We start from the raw sequence: 20,916 nt of genomic DNA on the forward strand, positions 1-20,916 counted from the left end.
AGTCACACAACACAATGAAGAAAAAAATAAAAAAAAAGGCAACAGCAAAGATACAGTGCAAAGTAGGAACCAAGAAAATGTAGTAATATTCACAAGGGCACAATAATAAGTCACGAACACAATATCAGATTTAAGGAAATCAGTTTAACACTAAAGCAACAACAAGGGTCTGAACAATCTCTCAAGGAAAAATCAGGTCTAGATAAGACAGGGTAATACATAAAAGGTGCGGCGGATCATACCTAGGAGTTGATGGGGATAAAAAGTACAATACACTGATTTTCCTAAATCCAGCGAGCTCCGATATACTCCTTTGGTCTGCCGGTCATTAGTCATTAGTATAGGGTCACTGATTCTTGCTGACCGGTGGAGGCAGTGCAACAAAAAAACAGAGAAAGGGAGAAAACAAGAGGGCATGGAGATTTCGTTGATATTTTAGTTGATAGTGTTCCTCCTTAAAATATTATACAAATAAATGCAGTCTGCCAAGAGGTTAACTATTTTGCATGGTTCCTTAACACAACAAGCAAATCCTTTTCAAACTTTCCACCATCAAGCTCGTTCAACTATGTTGTATGGTGCCATAAAATGGTGATGAAAATGTCTGTAAAAGCAGTTGACACATCCTAAAAGTCTATACATGTTTCACAGAGAGATATTTCCTCATGTTTTCCCAAAGATATTCCCCACTACACGTACTCTAGTTTCGTGATGCTTATGTTCTCGCGCAGTACATTCTAAACCTTTTTCAGAAAATCTTAATCGTCAATGATCATTGTGCTTTAGTTTCTGAGATAATTACCTGTTAAGTTTTTATTAATATTTTGTCCCATTTTAACGCTAATTAATTGTGAACTCAAACAGAAACCCCCCTATGGAGACCTGGGCCAACTGAAAAACCAGTGCTCTGCAATGCATGTGGATTAAGATGGCGAACTAAAGAGACACTAGATGACTATGTTCCCAAACATGGAAGCACAGACTTACCTTCTGAGATGAAGCCGCATCTGTTATCTCGTGATGACCAAAAGCTGGAAGTTGGTGAAGAGGTTTCTGAACAGGATGGTTCTTCAGCTTGTTTCGAAGAGGAAATGATTAAAATATTAAGCTTGGGTTCAGCAGGATCATCCCCAGACAAATCCATGCAAATGGAAGAAACAAATGGTAAGAAAATTTCACTTATATATACATTAAAAACATTGTATGCCCTTCTTCGGTAGTACTACCTGTGTTGAACATGCCCTCTTTATCACAAGCCAAGTGAGGCATCTCACTATTCTAGGAATGCCCCCATTCCAGAAATAGTGTCAGAGATGTTTTGGGTCCCAGCCATCAGCTGGAGACCTCTTCTGTAGACACTGCTTATTGAATTCATACTTATTCCACCTATCTTCCCTAGTAACTCTACAACCCATTCCACCTCCCAATCATTTACAAGCCTTCCGAAGGCTATATCCCATCCCTGTTCTGACTTCTGGCCCAACAGGCAACTACATTAGCATCTCACAAATTTGAAAGAGATTCCTAAGAGGAAATTGTTCTATCCAGACATCCTTCCAGAATCTTGTTTTACTGTCATTTCCCACTTTGATATAAAAGTCTGCCTTCATTTGTGACCACAAACTTTTGATTGTTCTCCATACTCCCACACCCCGTAAGGTTCAACTGTGCTCTCTGTACACCATGGGGTTAGCACACCATACTCAGCTTTAATCACCTCTTTCTCGAGAGCATTTCCCTCCTCAATGTACCTCCACAATGACTTCTTCAGAAGACTTCCATTTTGCAATCTCAAATTTCAATTTCCCAGCCTCCCCTTCCTGTCTTTGCTAAGGAGTACAGTATTCCAGTTTACAACCGGAGAGGAGTTTAGAAGCCCTGAAGGGACCTCCAAAGGTTTATCTTGGAGTTCATATCTGGGAGCAACAAGGATTTGTAAGATAGTATCTAGGTCGTTTCATGAATCACATCCTTTCTTAAGTGTAAGGGTTATAAAAAAGTGGAAAACTAATATATTTAACCATACAAATTTTTGCAACAGCTTTACCCCCACTCCTACACACACAAAAAATGATAATATCAATTGTATTAGTACTTATTGTTTTATGTGCACTAATGTTCACCATCTTTTTGGAGAAGCAGACAAAGATCCTCTCCCAAGAAGAAAGATATCAAAGCTTAGACATGGCATTTTGTCACCTGCTCAAATCCAGAGAACACTTGATAACTATCTCCAGGGACCAGACTTTGAAATAATATCTGACGAAGATGAACCTGTTACTCTAATTTATGCAAGGAACAAATACATTCCTCCTAATGAGATTGGTCTTGGAGCTATGCTACTAGTATCACCAACTACTACTACAGAACGCTCGACGCCTCTATCAGCAATGGCAGTTCCTCCTAATGAGATTGGTCATGAACCTACGCTGCTAGTATCACCAACTACTACTATAGAACACTCGACGCCTCAATCAGCAATGGCAGAAGATACTGTCTCTTGCTCAATGGATGTTTCAAAGTAAAATCCATCTATAAGTGAATTTTTAGATGCATGCATAACATTTAAGCTGGTATGTGAAGCCAGCTCCTATTGTCAAGCTAGTGCAATGTTGGCTAAAAACAATTTGGGCTTACCAACTTTATGGATTTCCCCAACAGACGCGCGCAACAGTCTGGGAGTTCGAGACTATCTAGTCTATCTTGTTCTGGATATTCATAGTTTCTTCCGCTTTATGGATGGAATTTTTAGACATGTCTATTCTGCTTTTTGGATGCATTTAATATGTCAAATCCGAAGTTTATAATGCATTCTTGCCTACAAGTTTGTCAGTTGGTGTGGACTACACAGTAGACTAAAATTGTAACATCATAACGGACATTTGACATACATATGCTTGGCATTGCAACTGTAATGTCTGCATTGTGTTTCAGGAGAAACAACAATGTACTAGATGTTGTGGCTATGCAAAATGAAGCTACTGGAAATAAGGATGGAAAATCAGATGCATGTGATAATGGACTCGCTCCACAGCATATGGATACTACATAAAGGGTATGTCATAAATTGTTCTATAAAAATGCTGCTGCTATTGAATTTTCTTCTGTATATGGAGATGAACATCTTATTATTGAAGAAATATATCAGCCTCTGCATAAGGTATGCTCAGCCACAAAAAGTTTAAAAGTAAGTCTACTAAAAAGTCTTTTCGATCTCCTTTTAAGTTACTAGGACAAGTCGATAAGACATTACACTTTCCAATAATAGCTACACTAAAGAGAAGCTAGAGAGTCATTATTAAAAATGGCTCTGTGTTCTCAAAACAAGAATTATTTTCAGATGAAGAAATGTCAAAGGGGTTCAACCCCCTATATGTGGGCTCCCAAGCACATGGAATAATTTTAATTACGAGTGACAGTAATACTCAAATATTGAATCTTTGTCCGCTCTAATACCATATTAAAGAACTCATCTAAAACTTAAATTGACAAAGCAAATGCACTTTTATTTTTTAAAGCAACATAATAGCTAGAATTTTTCTAAAATACTCACCCGACAAATCAAAGCACCGGTACCTGAATCTATTTTAGTAACCTTACCATTATATCAAGAAAGACTACAATCATACGGAAAAGATACAACAATTTATCCGTAACTCCTCCATGTTTTGTTGGTTCCACTTCATTGCTCTTTTCTTTTTCGTCAAGTAACTGAATCTATGTTTCCTTTTTGCATCTGTTGCAAATAACACATCTACTTCTGTCCCTTTTCCTCTTAATCTCTTTTTTGGCAACTTATCCTTCCATCAAAAAAAATTGTAATTAAGAGGTTATGTTTCTATCCTTCGAGTATAAACATATTGATACTTGAAACGGCACTACTGATCCCATCTGGAAGATCAGCACCTAAAGTCCTAAATGAGCAAAATGAATAGTTTCATTTGTACTAACTGACAGAAAACTAAATCAGAATTCTTCCAGTAAAGATAACAGCTGCATTATCATCCTATTTGTGTGGTGTTCCCATTCATCTGAATAAACTGAAACAGAAAATGTGGAATGCACCCAAGTAGTAAACAACTAATGGACTCATCACACAGAGGTAGAGACACAATTTGATCGGCTGAAAACACAATTCAAGAATCAGTTTATTTATTTCTACGGATACAATACACTTCTTAATTTTAAGAAACTTCTTTTTCCAAACATCTCTTTGGCTTTTATCTAAGAATTGGCATGCCACCTCTGTTCTGTATTTGGTATATACAAGAAAATACAAATATACAACTGTTTCCTCATTGACAATCTTCTTTGCAGTCTAGAACTAAAATAGAGAATTTCAAAAGCAAGTCAGGTAATAACGTATGTTAAATCTCTTTTGTGTTTTGTACATCCTTAGATATTTCATAACTACTAGAGGTACCTTATTTAATTACTGCTGACATTAATTGCTCGAGGTCTCCAGCCAGCAACTATATTCTCGAAGAGCTCGCTGTGGAGCAAAAATAGGATATCCTAGAGGTCAATCACGGCTCTCGAAAACCTAAGCTACATCTCTGCTTAAAATTGTTTCGGTTAATAAATCTACTTCTAGAAAGCTCTACAAAATTGAAATCAAACAAATATCATATATTTGAAAGACGTGTTGCTATATCTACCGGCACCAGCAGACATAGGCACAATTCAATTAAGTATATTTTATAACCGGAGAAATCCCTGAGGTTCCAAACTCAGTGGATCTTGAGCAAAGCTTCTTCAACCCATCTCCCCTCTATCTCCCAACCCCAGCCCACCCAAAAAAAGGGCAGTGAATTTTAAAGTACTTCTGAACCTCTTAAATTTATTTGAACGCACCTTAAATTAAATCTTGAAAATGCTTCCTACCAGACTAATAGGTTTATAGTCCTTTATTCTCTTCCTTCTTTGGCACATTAGTAACAAAGGATGCATAAGACTTTACTCATACTCCCCTGAATTCTGCAATGGTCACCAACAGCTCACATTTGACTTTCATCCAACATTGTTGTAAAAAAGCAAAGGAGAATCCATCAGGACTTGGAGCCTTGTCACCAAGACAACTATCCCTCGCCTCTTCTTCTTCTACAGCCCTTTCTAGCCACTCCCTCACCCTCTCGCCTATTAGGTTAAATACTAGCGCCCCCAATATTTTCATCTCCATCTGATATCTTCCTTGAAAGAATGTTCATAAAACCATACAATGGCCTCCTCTACTTCCTCCTCCCCCTCATGCACCTATAAAGACAATAAAGTTTCCCTTCCTCCTCCCCCTCACACACCTATTTTGTTAGAATTCCCCCTTCTGTCAACCACAATGCCCTCAATTTTTGCCTCCAACTAGACTCTTCAGAAACCACTAGAGCCTCATGCTCCCCCCCTGCCTGCTCCTATCTAACCTTCTCCCTTTATTCGAACACCCTCATACTTTCCACATGCTCAATCTCCCCCTTCTCATTTATTAGCTGTGTCACCTCTTTGCTCCATCTCCTTATCTCCTTTTAACAATTTCAACTTACAGGCAAGTCGAAAACATGGTGTGCCAGTTTTTCTTCTTGAAAAACTTCAAACTATATTAAAATAAATAACACATGACTTGAGCAACTACATATGTTGGGATCCAGTTTTAGTAGCCCAATGACTCCAGCAGTATATTTTTTAGTCATTTTATTCTCAACACAGGGAAATTCCCCCATGGAACTAAGAAGAGATGTCTATAGATAATTCATCATAAGCTATATCGTGGCATTCAACAACTTTTTTTCTAAATCCATACTTGTGATCAAGTCATGTCAGAAAGTGCAATAACAATTATCCTGTTACAATAAATAGACACATAGAAACATATACATTAAGATGCAAATAACCTGTAGGTTAAGATAAAATACCAACTTATTCTATTTGGAAATACTTCAAATATACTCTCCACACAATTTCTTCTCGTTCCCCTGTATAAAAGGTAACGTGGTTAATAGAGCACCAAATCTCAGGTAAGCTTCCTATAGACTTCTCAACATAACTAGAAAGCCACAATTTGAAAGCACTTTCAAATAAATTTTAGGAATGCTAGTTATTTTCTACACCTTTAGGATTTATCCTATCCTAATCATCTACAACTCTATAGAGTTCCGTTGTTCTTTAGATGGTTTTAGCTAGTACAATTATCTTAAAATAGTAGAAAAGACAGAACTTTTAACTGCTTTGATGTACATTACTCGTGCTGAGGATCTTATGGAAAGAGCCTCTTTACGTCTACGAGGTAGGGGTCTGTGAACACTCTATTCCAGACCACACATAAGGGACTAACATTGGGTTTGTTTTTGTTGTTAGCAAAGGATATGAACACCTCTCATGGAATGTTGGAACACCAGCTAGAGGTTCCTGCATTCAAATACAAGACCAGTGCTCCAAAACAATTCAGTTTCTGGTAATTCATATTCGCCACTGGTTTTGATTTTGCAAAATCTAGGTTCCACAGTTTTTTGGTTACCAAAAAAATGTAATACCTGATCCCTGTTTGATAAAATAAACCAAAAAATTGAACCGTGTGGTAGAAGGGAATATTCCCACCTCGAACCCTGAGTGAATTCCCACCTCAAACTTCGACATTGTTCCCACCTTGGAATGATGATGACTACTGTCCTTTGTACACCAGAAGCATTTTCTTCATCCATGAAAAAGAGAACTTTATAAATAAATTTTATAGTCTTGTTATATTGCCAGTGTTTTACTTGGATTAGAGGAAAACATGAACTTTGTGATGTATTATTTCACCAAAAGGATACCCGTACTTGCAATCTTTGCATATGATATGTGTTTCTCTTAAACTTTTGGTCCATCAACCAAAGCATCCCACAAACTACTAAAAAAGTCTCACGTAAAACCCAACTTCTCACCTTTGGTATATCACTTGTAGGTTTGTATTTCGGTGCAACATATGCTTACTTAGAGATGAATGTCGAATTATCGATGAATATTTTTGTCTGATCATAGCAGGGTTGTTAGAGACCTGCAACCAACAACAGTAGAAATTTTCATAATAGCCTACAACTTCTGTTTTCACGTTAAACATAAACAGTATGAGTTTAACAATAAAAGTGCAACTACAAAAACATAATCATGTCTGATACTTTGGAGAGTTTGTTTGGAACTTGGACAACTATATTGATGTTTACATTTTATTGAAGAAATACTGAAACTTATTAGAATAAACCTTCTTGATGCGGTAAAATCAAATAAACATAAAGACAAAGGCCAGAAACTTGACGCAGTTACATCTACCTTGATGACATCAATAATTACAACATAACAAAGGTAAAGAATAAATCTGTCTTTCAAGGTACATAACATTTATAGCAATAGTAATGAGGCATTCCAAAACATCATGTAACTTCCAGTGAGTATGATACTTGGTTTAAGACCAATGAACACTTCCAGGAGCAACATTAATTATGCTTAGTTGTTCAGAAATGTGAACTTACAGGTAAATTAGAAATTCCATACTGGATGAATGCTGCCAAGTTCGGATGCTCTACCGAGATTGGGACTGAAGGTTGTGTTTCAGCAGGAGGCGTAATTGGTGATGGATTCACTTCCATGATTCTAGGAAAAGCAGGAGGCATAATTGGTGATGGATTCACTTCCATGATTCTCGGAAAGTAAGACCTGCAAATATGTTAAGGTATAGCTGGTGCATGAGAAAGTACAAATAAAGGATCACAGAGGCAAGAAAAAGAAGAAACAGACCCCTCTTGGGCACGATTTCTTGCAAGTAATGTTCAGCATCCAAAGCTGCCGTGCACCCTACAAAAGCATGCCCCAAAAGAAAGAACAAAAAGAACGTTAAGCCATATGTTATCTCAAGAGAAAAGAAGAGTCAAAACACAGTTTGTTGCACTCGAAGACCAAAGTGATAAACGAAGCAAAAGCACATGGATATAATAATCACAAATACCAAAGTCACGTGCGTCAAAGATGCTAAGGTTACCTATACGAGTATACCAAGGATGCTGATACATATAGCAAGAAAATGTTTTAAGAGAATAAGGCCAGAGACACTTAAAAAAATAATAATCTAGGCACCAACGACAAAGGTACCAACGTTACAAAGCACACCCAACAGAGATCAAACTATCTCACAAGGTTCTCACTTCTCCATATGTCCACTTCATCCAACAGGCATCATATGTCTTTCACAAGTACATAAGCATAATGTACGATGCAATGCTGAATGGAAAAGGCAAATAAATCATTTGTTCAAGAACGTAAACCTAAACTTGGTAGGATCCTTGAGACACATTCCTGTAAATTAGTAACCAGAAGAAGAATAAAACGATCAGGTTAGAAAGGGACTGTGGAGTACTAACTTAGGTAGCGGAAATAAAAAAAATGTCAGGAAAGTCTAGAAGTCAAAATTAGGAATTTTATAACTCACGCAGTAAGTAAAACAATAAATGGTTAAGTTAAATACTCACTGTAGGATTTGATACTTGGCTAATCACCGCCTTGTCCAATTAAAAGTATTTTAACTAGCAGCAAGTGGAGTACTTGAAACATAATGTCGATTGTGGATGGCCTCCTATAGTTAAAACAGGAGAGGGAGAAAAGTTCTTTTGACAAAGCAGGAGTGGCCTGATAGTTTTGGTAACCAAGTATACTAGGAAGGTGACACTGAACATGGATCATGGAGAAAGGAGAAACATCTGAGGCACTAGATTCAACTCTACTTCAAGTGCACAAGAGTTTATCAATGATGTATTGGGGGAAATATATGGAAAATGAACTGTTATGACTTCGGAAATGGGTAGATGCAGTTTCTGTAGAATTTTTCATTTTATTATGTCAAGCCCTGTTATTTCCACTGCAAATGTATTTAAAATGAGGATAAAAAGGTTGATCAACAGTTGATTGGTTAAATACTAATGATATGAAAGGCCTAGTTTTGTCGATGACACTCCCTGTGCATTGGAAACACTAAATGAAGACTAACCTTTTGACCTGCAAATCACCCACCATGAAGTATAAAAGTGTTAATTGAATGCAAGGTAGATTTCTTTGATATCTACAGATAAGAAAACAAGTTACGGACACCTTTATTACCTAACTGTAGTCCTCAAACCTCAACTCCTCCTGGCCTTTTCTTGATAAGTCTGCATTCCACTAACGGATTGAACTTGTCCACCTCCGGTGTTGTGCAATTATCACTAGAGTTGCAATAAATAATGTTTTTCTTCTACCTTTAAGACTAATACTAAATGCGGACTTCCCAAAACCAGAACTCTTGAGCAGATGGTGTTGTACTTTCTTTTCCTAATTTGCAAATTTGATCAAGATTGAACACTTAAGATATCCAAAAATATGAAGTAGGAACAAATAGTACTTAGTATTAGTATTTAATAAAAGCTCAACAAGGATTTCAGATGAATGTAGAACATATAGATTACAGAAGAGAACAAAGTAAGAATACCTTTATCACCTAACTGGTAGTCCTAAAACCTCAACTCCTCCTGGCTTTTATCTTTACATGTCTGCATTATATTCCACAAATGGATTGAATTTTTCCATCACAGGGTTGCAATATATGATGTTACTCTACTTCCTTTCTGATTAATTTCAAATGCTGACTTTCCAAAATCAGAGCTCTTGAGAGTTGAGAAAAGGTGTTGGTACTTTCTTTTCCTTGTTCGCATATTTGATCAAGATTGAACACATCAAGGTATATGAAGTAGGAATATACAGTACCTAGTGGTATTTAGTAAAAGCTCTCCTTTCATGAAATTGGCAGTATTAAGTGTATCATCTATAAATGTCAATCCTCACGTGGACCAAAGGCAAGAAAGAATGCCGTAATCAATCAATTTGACAAAGAAATCTTTCGGAAAAACATATTCAATAAAGTGTGTGTAGGTCATTCCCTATTTGCCATGCAATACCCTATGTGGTCTTTCTTCTGAGACATAGTAATGTACCAAAATCAAGCTATAAACAAAATTAAGTTTCAATTAAGTTCTGAAGAATAAGCAAGAAAGTTGAAAAAGGTGTTGTTAGACTTTATGAAAACAAAGTCTTGTTAACTAACCAATACATCAAAAAGGAAAAGGAAAAAGAAAGAGAGCGACATTCCTAAATTCAGTTTTCTGAATCAAGAATGCAGGAAAGTGCAGAAATTGAAAAGTGTGTTCTCAAGAATAATGTATAAGGAGATTGGACCGACCACATAAACTATCAAGAAACCAGAAGAACCCAACATGTAAGTAATCAAAAGAAAATTTACAAAAACTCATAAACACGGTACACAATGCATCAAAAAGCTCCAGAAGAATGAAATTTTACTCACTTGTAGCCGTTGATACCGACGACAGACAAAACGAAGAAGAACAAGAAGAACAGCCCCTTTGATTGTCAATGTTTTGATAGGTGGTATATATATACATATATATATATAGCGTCGCTCCATATTTAAGCTTTCCAGCTTACGGTTTAAGCTAAGTATTAATTAAAAAACACGTTATTTTCCTCAATTATATACAGAAGTTCAGGCTTATTATTTTTATTTTATTTTAATTTATACGACATAAATAAGATTAGGAGAGTTAACTAAATTTTTAAATATTTTTTATTATTAAATTATTTATATAGTAATATTTTCAAAATACTTTTCTAGTAATATATGTGGTACATCAATTTTTAAATATATTTATTTAACTATTTTAAGTTGTTAATTATTATGATTTCGATATTCTTAGTTGATATAATTTTCAAATAATATATTATTACTATCCCTCTCTTAAATTTATGCGACATAGGTGAAACTTCGAATGATAATTAATTTTTAATATTTTATGTCATTAATTATTGTGATTTGTAATAATTTCGACGTAATTTTAAAATAATATATGTTACTTTTTTAATCTCAATTATTTCACGTAGGCGAAATTTTGAGAGTTCACCAATTTTTTTATAAGTAATTTCTAAAGGTATACTTATAATCATTCTTCTCTTTGAAAAATAAAATATTGCTTAATGAAGATGACTCGTAATTTCTTTCGAATACTATTTTAATACACGATATACTAAGATGGACAAAGAACTACGACATACAAATTAGAGAAAATTTGAGAAGGGCAATTGGTCAGTTGACCGGCTGACCGTAAGTGTGTTGCTCGCTATGATGCAATTTAAGCTTTCCAGCTTACGGTTTAAGCTATTGATATAAAAAACACGTTTTTTTTCATAAATTATATTACTTAATAATAAACTGGATACAGAAGTCCAGGCATATTATTTTTTTTATTTTAATTTATACTATACAAATAAGATTAGAAGAGTTAAACAATAAATTTAAATATTTTTTATTATTAATTATTGATATAATATTTTTCAAAGTACTTTTCTAGTAATATATGTGGCACATGTGATATTTAGATAATTCATCAATTTTTAAATATATTTTTGTTCAAATATTTTAAGTTGTTAATTATTGTGATTTATGGTATTCTTAGTTAATATAATTTTCAAATAATATATATTACTACCCCTCTGTTAAATTTATGTGACAGAGGTAAAACTTCTAAAGATAATCAATTTTTTAAATATTTTAAGTCGTTAACTATTGTGATTTATAATAATTTTTGACACAATTAAGTAATATATGCTACTCCCTCAATCTCAATTTATTTCGCATAAACGAATTTTTGAAAATATACTAAATTTTTACAAGTAATTTCTAAAGTTTTACCTATGACCATTTTTCTCTCTGAAAAATAAGATATTGCTCAAAGAAGGTGACTCACGGTCCTTTTCGAGTATTATCTTAATACATAAATTGTTTTTGTTTAACACAATAAACTAAGAAAGAATAAACACAGATTTAGTACATGCAAATTAGAGAAAATTTGTGGGAAAGGAAAAAATGGTCAATTGACCGACTGAGAGTAAGCCCCTGAGATGCACTCTTTTTATATATATATATATATTAATTCAAATTATTTCATTTTGTTATAAGGTGAAAATGTTTTGATATGTCAATATTTTGAAATGGTGGTATATATACAAAGAAAGCAAAGAGAAAGAACCATTTTATTTGTCGATGTTTTAGAATGGTGGTATTATATATATATATAGAAGAAAGAACAAGAAGAAAAGTTACATAATCTTTTTTAACCATGTTTTACTTGCTATCTAAGCTAATATTCTTTCAATTTATTGTTCAAGTTAATATTCTTCTCTTATATGATTTATTTTCACCTATTTTTTCGTTTTTCTGAAATTAGGTTACATCAGAATAGTTTTTTATTCAAAATGTATTTTTTCACTGCAAAATTCTAAAGCCTAATTTCTAAAATAGTTATCATTTAATAAAACTAAAATAATAATAATAGTAATTTTTCTTTTCATTTGGTTAAATTTTTAAAATCATTGGGGAAAAAAAGCTTATTTATTATGTTTCACCAATAGATTTAAAAAGCATTTTAAAGTAATAATTAGTGTTCGATTAATTTTTTAAAAATTGTTCACTGTTTGTTAAAACTATTTTTCAAAAAGGATTTTAGAAAAAAGCTTAATTATTTTAACTTTTGAAAAACAATTTTTACCACTTTTTTTTTTCCAAAAAGTTTGATTCTAACACCTCACTTTTAAAAAATAAATATATTTTACTTCCCAAAAAATTGATTAAATAGACTATTAACATTTAATATTAACCATTTAGATTCTAATTATTAAATGTATTTATTTTTTATAATTTTGCAACAACTTAATGAGATTGAACAAAATTCGAATAAGCATGGTCATAGTTTTCGTATATTTTATCAATATTTCTCTATTTTCATTGATGTAGTTATTGGTTCATTGCCGTCATTCATTATTATCAACTATAATTTCTGAATATCTACAAATCACCATCACCATCATATTAAATTCTCACTATCATTAACAATCGTCAATCATAACCATCTATATTAATTATCACTATCTACTATCACGATCAACAACAATTAATTAATATTGTCATCCATCATTGCTACTAGACCACACAATATCACCACCGTCAGGTTTGGAACCCTGTAGAGAATGAAGAGGGGCCAAGGATCTTCCTCTCAACAGTGCTTTTCGAGGCTCCACTCTCCCCCCTGAATAAGTAAGGCCCCGTTAAGCCTGGGCGAAGATGAGAGTAACGGTGACAGTTACATTTATAGGGCCATTTGTAGTGGTCAAAGTCTAAATAGTAGTGAAAACGAGGGTTCCAGTAGACGAACTCTCCAAACATAATCCCAATCGACACCTTCCACCATCATTGCTTAGACCATCGCCTTTAATTGGTCATATAATACTTTCATGGTTTCTTAATATAATATAAAATAATCTAATATTTTATTCTAATTTTATATTTATTAATTCTAAAGAAAGGAATTTTTTTATATATTCACATGTTTGAAAATAATTAATCTTAATTATTTAGTATTACAATTTTAGTACGATATCTTAATATTTAGCTGTGTATTAATTTAATTATTTTTTATCTTAATGAAAACAATTAAGATTTAAGGCATTGAAAGGAATACAAGGATTAATTGAGATTCAAATAATAAATAAGAACAATCAAATCGTCCTTCTACTTAATATTTTTTTTAAAGAAATGCAATAGAAAAATTTGACAACTAAAATGAACCCAAGAGTAGCACAAGATATTACAAATAATTATTGATATTGATCAACACATAAAAACGATTCTTCCAAATTTTATGTAAAATTAATTCCTTTTATCCCTTAAAACATCAACCCCTTAGAGAAACTATTTTATTTAGCATTTAGAAATGTTTTCCTCAAGTCTATTTTAAGTTTTTTTTTAAAAAAAAAAATTCGACCAAATTCCTTTTATTCTATTCTAAAAAAAATGACCCCCTCATACACTTGGAAATTATTTAATTTAGCATTCATAAATTGAATCTTATCGATTTTAGGTATTTTCTAAAAGCTTTGACAAAATTCTCATTAAAAAAGTCAATTATTAACATCAATAAAATGATTTATTTTATTAAACATTTGTTCAATATTTTACTAGACAAAGATGATTTTGGAAAAAAGTTATTAATAAATTTATAGAATTTTAAATTCCACAACCAACTTTTTGATGTTACATTAATATCAAGCAAATCTGAATTAGAGAAGCAAATACATTTCTGGACAATGAATAATTATCAAGATCTTCAGAAGCAAGACTTTTAATTTTAGACCATTGAAATTATCACCTTATTTGTTAAAATCAACTAATTGAAGATTGAAAGCTACTATTTGGTCAACCATTGCCAAAGCAAAAAACGGAAATTTATAGTCAAAGCAATTACCATTCTTGAACAAAGCAAGTGTGTGTGTATATATATATATATATATATATATATATATATATATATATATATATATATATATTGTCCTAATGAGATCACTCAACATAATCACACATGCCTAATTTTGGTGAACAAGTTACTCGGTATTTGTACTGACGGCAAAGATGCCCTGCTTGTCGTGACCAATACTCAATGTACTTCACGTTTCCTTTAGGAATCAATATGCCATTATGCATTGATCATTAATTTTCTCATGTAAAATGATTATATCGTGACATAAAAACTAAATACTTCTCCATATAGAGATTAAACAAAGAATATGCAAGACTCTACCCCATAACATATTAGTGGCGGCGGCGGCAAATGAGTTGAAAATGGGTCAAACAAAACCAAAACATAACCCATCTCGCTCATATTTCATACACTGTGGGTATGATCACTTTGTTTTTCAGGTTGACCATTACATTTCTGAGAACCTAGCAAGTTAAATCATCACAAAGACTCAAAAAGGCAGAGTCTAAGCCGGTAGCCTTGAAAACATGATGTGCGAGTGTGTGAACCATAAAACAGCACATTAATAATGCACTACGTTGAACAAGTTTGACATATGAACTGAACATCACAACTCACAAGTGCAATAAATAATGTTTCCACTAGATTAAGCTGATTGAATCAAGATTGATTTTCACAAGAGATGGGAACAGTGAAAAACAACCAACATCAGCTTAAAGCAACATACTGAGACATCATTGACTGTTAGAACTTATACATCTATGTACTAGGGCAAAGGACTATACTGTACCTACTTCACATTTGATTAAACCAGCAAGCAAGGAAATACCATTATTACTAGTATCAATTTGTCAAACACAATCTTATCTAGTTTATTCAAACATTTCAAAGTCATGTCGGATAGGAAGTCAAAAGAAGCGATCTGGCAAGGAGACACCTGATATGTCACAGAGCTGGAAGATTAAGAAAAATAAAGATGAGCCAAGCATATGCTTCCTAAAATGATCATGTTTAGGTAGGATTTACCCAATAACATACTTATGGAAACAAGAGCAAACTCATAGCTGCTGATAAGAAACAGCCACCGAGATTCTTTGATATAATGCTTCATAGTTTTTAGACTAAACGCTAGCTCCGCAAAATCATTAAGAACTACAAGAATAAAGTCGATTAAGCATCATAGTTACACATTTCCTCATAGCAGTAGTGAAGTTTATAACCAAATTCAATATCCAATTATGCAAGAGTATCAAAACGAATTAAAAAAAAAACACTTAAGCCTCTTGCAACTAGAAGTATACAAGAAGAATATGCACACACCTAAAATCAGCATTAAGATAGCTGCCAAATAACCAAGTGAAAAGAAAATCAGTCGCCAAAAACTTCCCAATTGAACCCTTCGGGTGGCCCAAAAGCGAAAGCACGGGTTTTGCCTTCTGGGTCGAACTCGTTGCACCAGGCTTGCCTAGTGCGGATTACCTCTCCTATGTGGTTTGCGAGCTATTGCATAGGAGCGGAAATTTCATACTGTGCGCACCCAAAGGGTAGCGACTGCAGGTTTCCCTTGTCATCAAAAAAAAAAATTGACCATAAAAGTGCCAAGAAAAAGCATGAGAACATTCATGATTTGGAAGCCGACTAAGGGCCCGTTTGGATGGGCTTAATAAAAGCAGCTTTAAAAAAATACTTTTGAAAGTGTTGAAACTTATTTTTAAAATAAGTAGTTATGTGTTTGGATAAAAGTGCTGAAGTTAAAAAAAAAGTTGTTGATGTGTTTGGCAAATAAGTGCTGATAAACAGCTTTTTAAATCAAAATGTCTGAAATACCCTTAAAAGCTGTTAACATAATAAAAGTTAATTAATTTATATTTTACAGCCATAAATAATTATATTTTGCTATCATTCACATATTTCTTTCTCATCACAAATTATTTATAAGAGGAATATAAACTTATTATAGATTTTAAAGATATATAATTTGAATAGATTAAAGAACGATTTAAGATTTTATTTTAGTTTCATCCATAGGTAATAATAATTGTCTATCATTCACATATTTCTTTATATCACAAATTATTTATAAGAGGAATATAAATTTATATTTAAGTTATATGTGCAACTTATTTTACATTTTATTAATATATAATTTGAATAGATAACCTGAAAGATTTAAGATTTATTTTATTTTCATTCATTAGTAATAGTAATTGTCTATCATCCACACGTGAAAATGGAAAAATAGAAGAAAGAGATGTTAGGGTTATGTGGATGATTTGGAGATTGTATAAAAATATTAAGGGCAAAAAGGTAAAATGTGGTCAACTTAAAACAGCTTATAAGCTGGAAAAAAAAAACACCCCTACCCCAGCTTTTAACTTTTGGCTTAAAATAAGTTTTTTTAAACTTAAAATAAGTTATTTTGAATATTGCCAAACAGATAAATAAGTCAAAAATCAGCTTTTAAGTCGGTTTGACCAGCTTTTAAGCTGAGCCAAACAGGCTCTAAGGTGTGTTCAAACAGTCAATTGGGAGGCTTTTTTTTTATGCTTAGGAAAACCCAAAGATGCTACCCTTTGAGTGCGCACAGGGTAAAATCTCCGCTCCTATGCAATAGCTCGCAAACCACAAAGGAGAGGTAGCCCGCACTAGGAAAGACTAGTGCGACGAGCTCTATCCAGAAGGCAAACCCCTTGCTTTCGGTGGCAAGGGGTGTTGAACTTGAGACCTCCAACATTAAAGTCTCAAGCTCAACCACTGGGTCACCCCGAAGGGTTCAATTGGGAAGTTTTTGGCAACTAATTTTCTTTTCACTTGATCATTTGGCAGCTATCTTATATGCTCTTCCTTAGATACTTCAATTATCATATTGAAAATATTTAACGCTCCCTTGCCTTAAGATTCATTGCTTAACAACCCTTGACCACTAGACTAAAGGCCTAAAATTATGAAGGTTCACCAAATCCAGCAATCACCCCCAAATCCCCACCCCCATTTTTTAAAATAAGACTTCTCCCATTGGAGTTCTTTTGTCAATAATTAAGAAATTACAGTAATTAAAATTGATGAGCTGTCACAAAAGGGAAAACAGAATAGATCAAAGTTAGACCTCTGTCATGATTAATCTTATTTCCATAAATAAATGACTAGCTGTAGTCGACTGATTTCTTATTTGTCTTTATATTTTATCCGTCGCCTCAGTCAGACATTTTTAGGTTTTGAAAGCTAATCCAACTCTAAAGTTAGCTGCAGTACATTCAACCTGACCTAAACTGGAAACATTCAGAACAAGATTTTATGGGTAAACAAGGGCCATGTCGCCATTGCGGCATCAAGCGTAAGTTCTATTAAACACCTATATTCCACCTTTTATGTTTATCAATAATCTCGTTCTTTACAGGGTAATTGATTCATTGATGCTTAGAATTTATGTGCCTGATGTTAAGAAAAAAAACATTGAAGACTCACATGCCTGAAACAGTAAATAAATAAATTTCTCTTAATCTAACAGGAACTGAGGTCATCTTGGATAAATTGTAGATTTGGTCCCCAATCCCTGGCATAGATGCACATCTTAGACCCTGCCCTCTTCCGCTTCATATTTGGCACCAATGACCCTGCTCCACAACAACTGTCTGTCATTGGCATATCTCCATAACCCCCATTCTTCTTAGCCGCAGATTTCTATTTTACCATGTGGGTACCGTTTCTTTTCGTTGTTTCCCAGCAACAAAAACCTCTCTCCTAATGTTGTCCAACCTTTTGATAACCCCTGGTGGGATGGGAAATAAAAGCATCAATACAAGTTGGTAAAGAAAGCATCAAGGACTGAATTAGTGAGAGTCAGTCTTCCTCTAAGGTGAGTTATCGAGTTTTCCACCTGGCTAGCTTTTTTTCACATTCTTTATCACTCTATCCCATATTTCTATAGATTTAGATTTAGCCTCCAGAGGTAGTCAGTAAATTGTTGGCAGACTGCCAAGTGCCAAATTCTCCATCATGTATAGCAGCTACCTAGTTCATGTTGGTGACTTCATTTATACAATAGATTAGGATCTTCCTCTAAAATCGATGTTGCTTGGACTTTCTGAAATTGTTGCCGCACCTGTGTCGAATTCAACAGAATGCACTACTTTTGGAGTATCTGACATGCACCTCTTGAAATTTTTGAAAAATCTGAGCAACATAGACTAATACCTATTCCATTTTTAATCCTCAAACTTCTTGAGTACCTTAACTTGAACCCTCCTATATCCCTAGCCTTAGTTCCTACCTATTAGGTATCCTAAACACAAGGTATATTGATCCTCCTTCTCTTTATTATAATCACCAACTCTATTGACATCCTCGACAATATCCCTGTGTTCCAAGACAACTCACAACTGAGGAGTTCCCTTGGTACCCTTACCACACCTGACCTCGCCCCAAATCATTGACATGTCTTTTAACTACCATCAAACCTTTTGAAGCCACTTTCCAGTTATAGAATAACCAAGTGTAAATAATCAAGCAGGGCAACCCGTAACGTCAAAAACCCTAAATCAGAAAGTGGCAGTCACACAATACAATGAAGAACATTAAAAAAAAGCAACAGCAAAGATACCAGTTCAATGTAGGAACCAAGAAAAATGTAGTGATATTCACAAGGGCACAATAATAAATTCACAAACACAATATCGATTTAAGGAAATCAGTTTAACAATCAAGCAATAATAAGGGTCTGAACAATCTCTCAAGGAAAAATCAGGTCTAGATAAGACATATAAAGGTGTGGTGGATCATCATACCTAGGAGTTGATGGGGATAAAAAATACAATGTATATACTCCGTTGGTCTGTCGGTCGTCAGTCATCAGGATGGGGTAACTGACTCTTGTTGACGGGTGGTGGCAGTGCAACAAAAAAAAAACACAGAAAGGGAGAAAGAAAGAGGGCATGGAGATTCCGTACCTGGTCGCCGGTGGTGGTGAGAGGTCAGGCCAGTAGCTTGCAGTGCAGGAGAGTAGTGGGTGATTTGCTTAGGGGGGGTGGGGGAATCATTTTACTGTTGATAGCGTTCCTCCTTAAAATATCATGCAAAGAAATGCAGTCTGCCAAGAGGTTAACTATTTTGCATTGTTCCTTAACACAACAAGCAAATCCTTTTCAATATTTCCACCATCAAGCTCGTTCAACTATGCTGTATGGTGCCATAAAATGGTGATAAAAATGTGTGTAAAAGCAGTTGACACATCCTAAAAGTCTATATATGTTTCACAGAAAGATATTTCCTCTTGTTTTGCCAATAATATTCCCCGCTATACGTACTCCACTTCCGTGACGCTTATGTTCTCGTGCAGTACATTCTAAACCTTATACAAAAAATCTTAATCGTCAATGATCATTGTGCTTTAGTTTCTGAGATAATTTACCTATAAGTTTTTAATCATATATTGTCCCATTTAAACGCTAATTATTTGTGAACTCAAACAGAAACCCGCCTATGGAGACCTGGGCCAACTGCAAAACCAGTGCTTTGCAATGCATGTGGATTAAGATGGCGAACTAAAGAGACACTAGATGACTATGTTCCCAAACATGGAAGCACAGACTTACCTTCTAAGATGAAGCCGCATCTGTTATCTCGTGATGACCAAAAGCTGGAAGTTGGCAAAGAAGTTTCTGGACAGGATGGCTCTTCAGCTTGTCTCGAAGAGGAAATGATTAAAATATCAAGCTTAGGTTCAGCAGTATCATCCCCAGACAAATGCATGCAAATGGATGAAACAAATGGTAAGAAAATTTCACTTATGTATACATGAATAACATTGTATGCTCTTCTTCTGTAGTACTACCTGCGTTAAACATGCCCTCTTTATCACAAGCCAAGTGAAGCATATCACTATTCTAGGAATGTCCCCATTCCAGAAATAGTTTCAGAGATGTTTTGGGTACCAGCCATCAGCTGGAGACCTCTTCTGTAGACACTGCTTACTGAATCCATACTTATTCCACCTATCTTCCCTAGTAACTCTACAACCCATTCCACCTCCCAATCATTTACAAGCCTTCCGAAGGCTATATCCCATCCCTGTTCTGACCTCTGGCCCAACAGGCAACTACATTAGCATCTCACAAATTTGAAAGAGATTCCTAAGAGGAAATTGTTCTATCCAGAATCTTCTTTTACTGTCATTTCCCACTTTGATATAAAACTCTGCCTTCATTTGTGACCACAAACTTGTGATTGTTCTCCATTCTCCCACACCCCGTAAGGTTCAACTGTGCTCACTGTACACCATGGGGTTAAGCACACCATACTCAGCTTTAATCACCTCTTTCCCGAAAGCATTTCCCTCCTCAATGTACCTCCACAATGACTTCTTCAGAAGACTTCCATTTTGCAATCTCAAATTTCAATTTCCCAGCCTCCCCTTCCTGTCTTTGCTAAGGAGTACAGTGTTCCAATTTACAACCGGAGAGGAGTTTAGAAGCCCTGAAGGGACCTCTAAAGGTTTATCTTGGAGTTCATATCTGGGAGCAACAAGGATTTGTAAGATAGTATCTAG

Source organism: Solanum lycopersicum, chromosome 1 (assembly GCF_036512215.1).
Source record: "Solanum lycopersicum chromosome 1, SLM_r2.1".
Lineage (NCBI taxonomy): Eukaryota > Viridiplantae > Streptophyta > Magnoliopsida > Solanales > Solanaceae > Solanum > Solanum lycopersicum.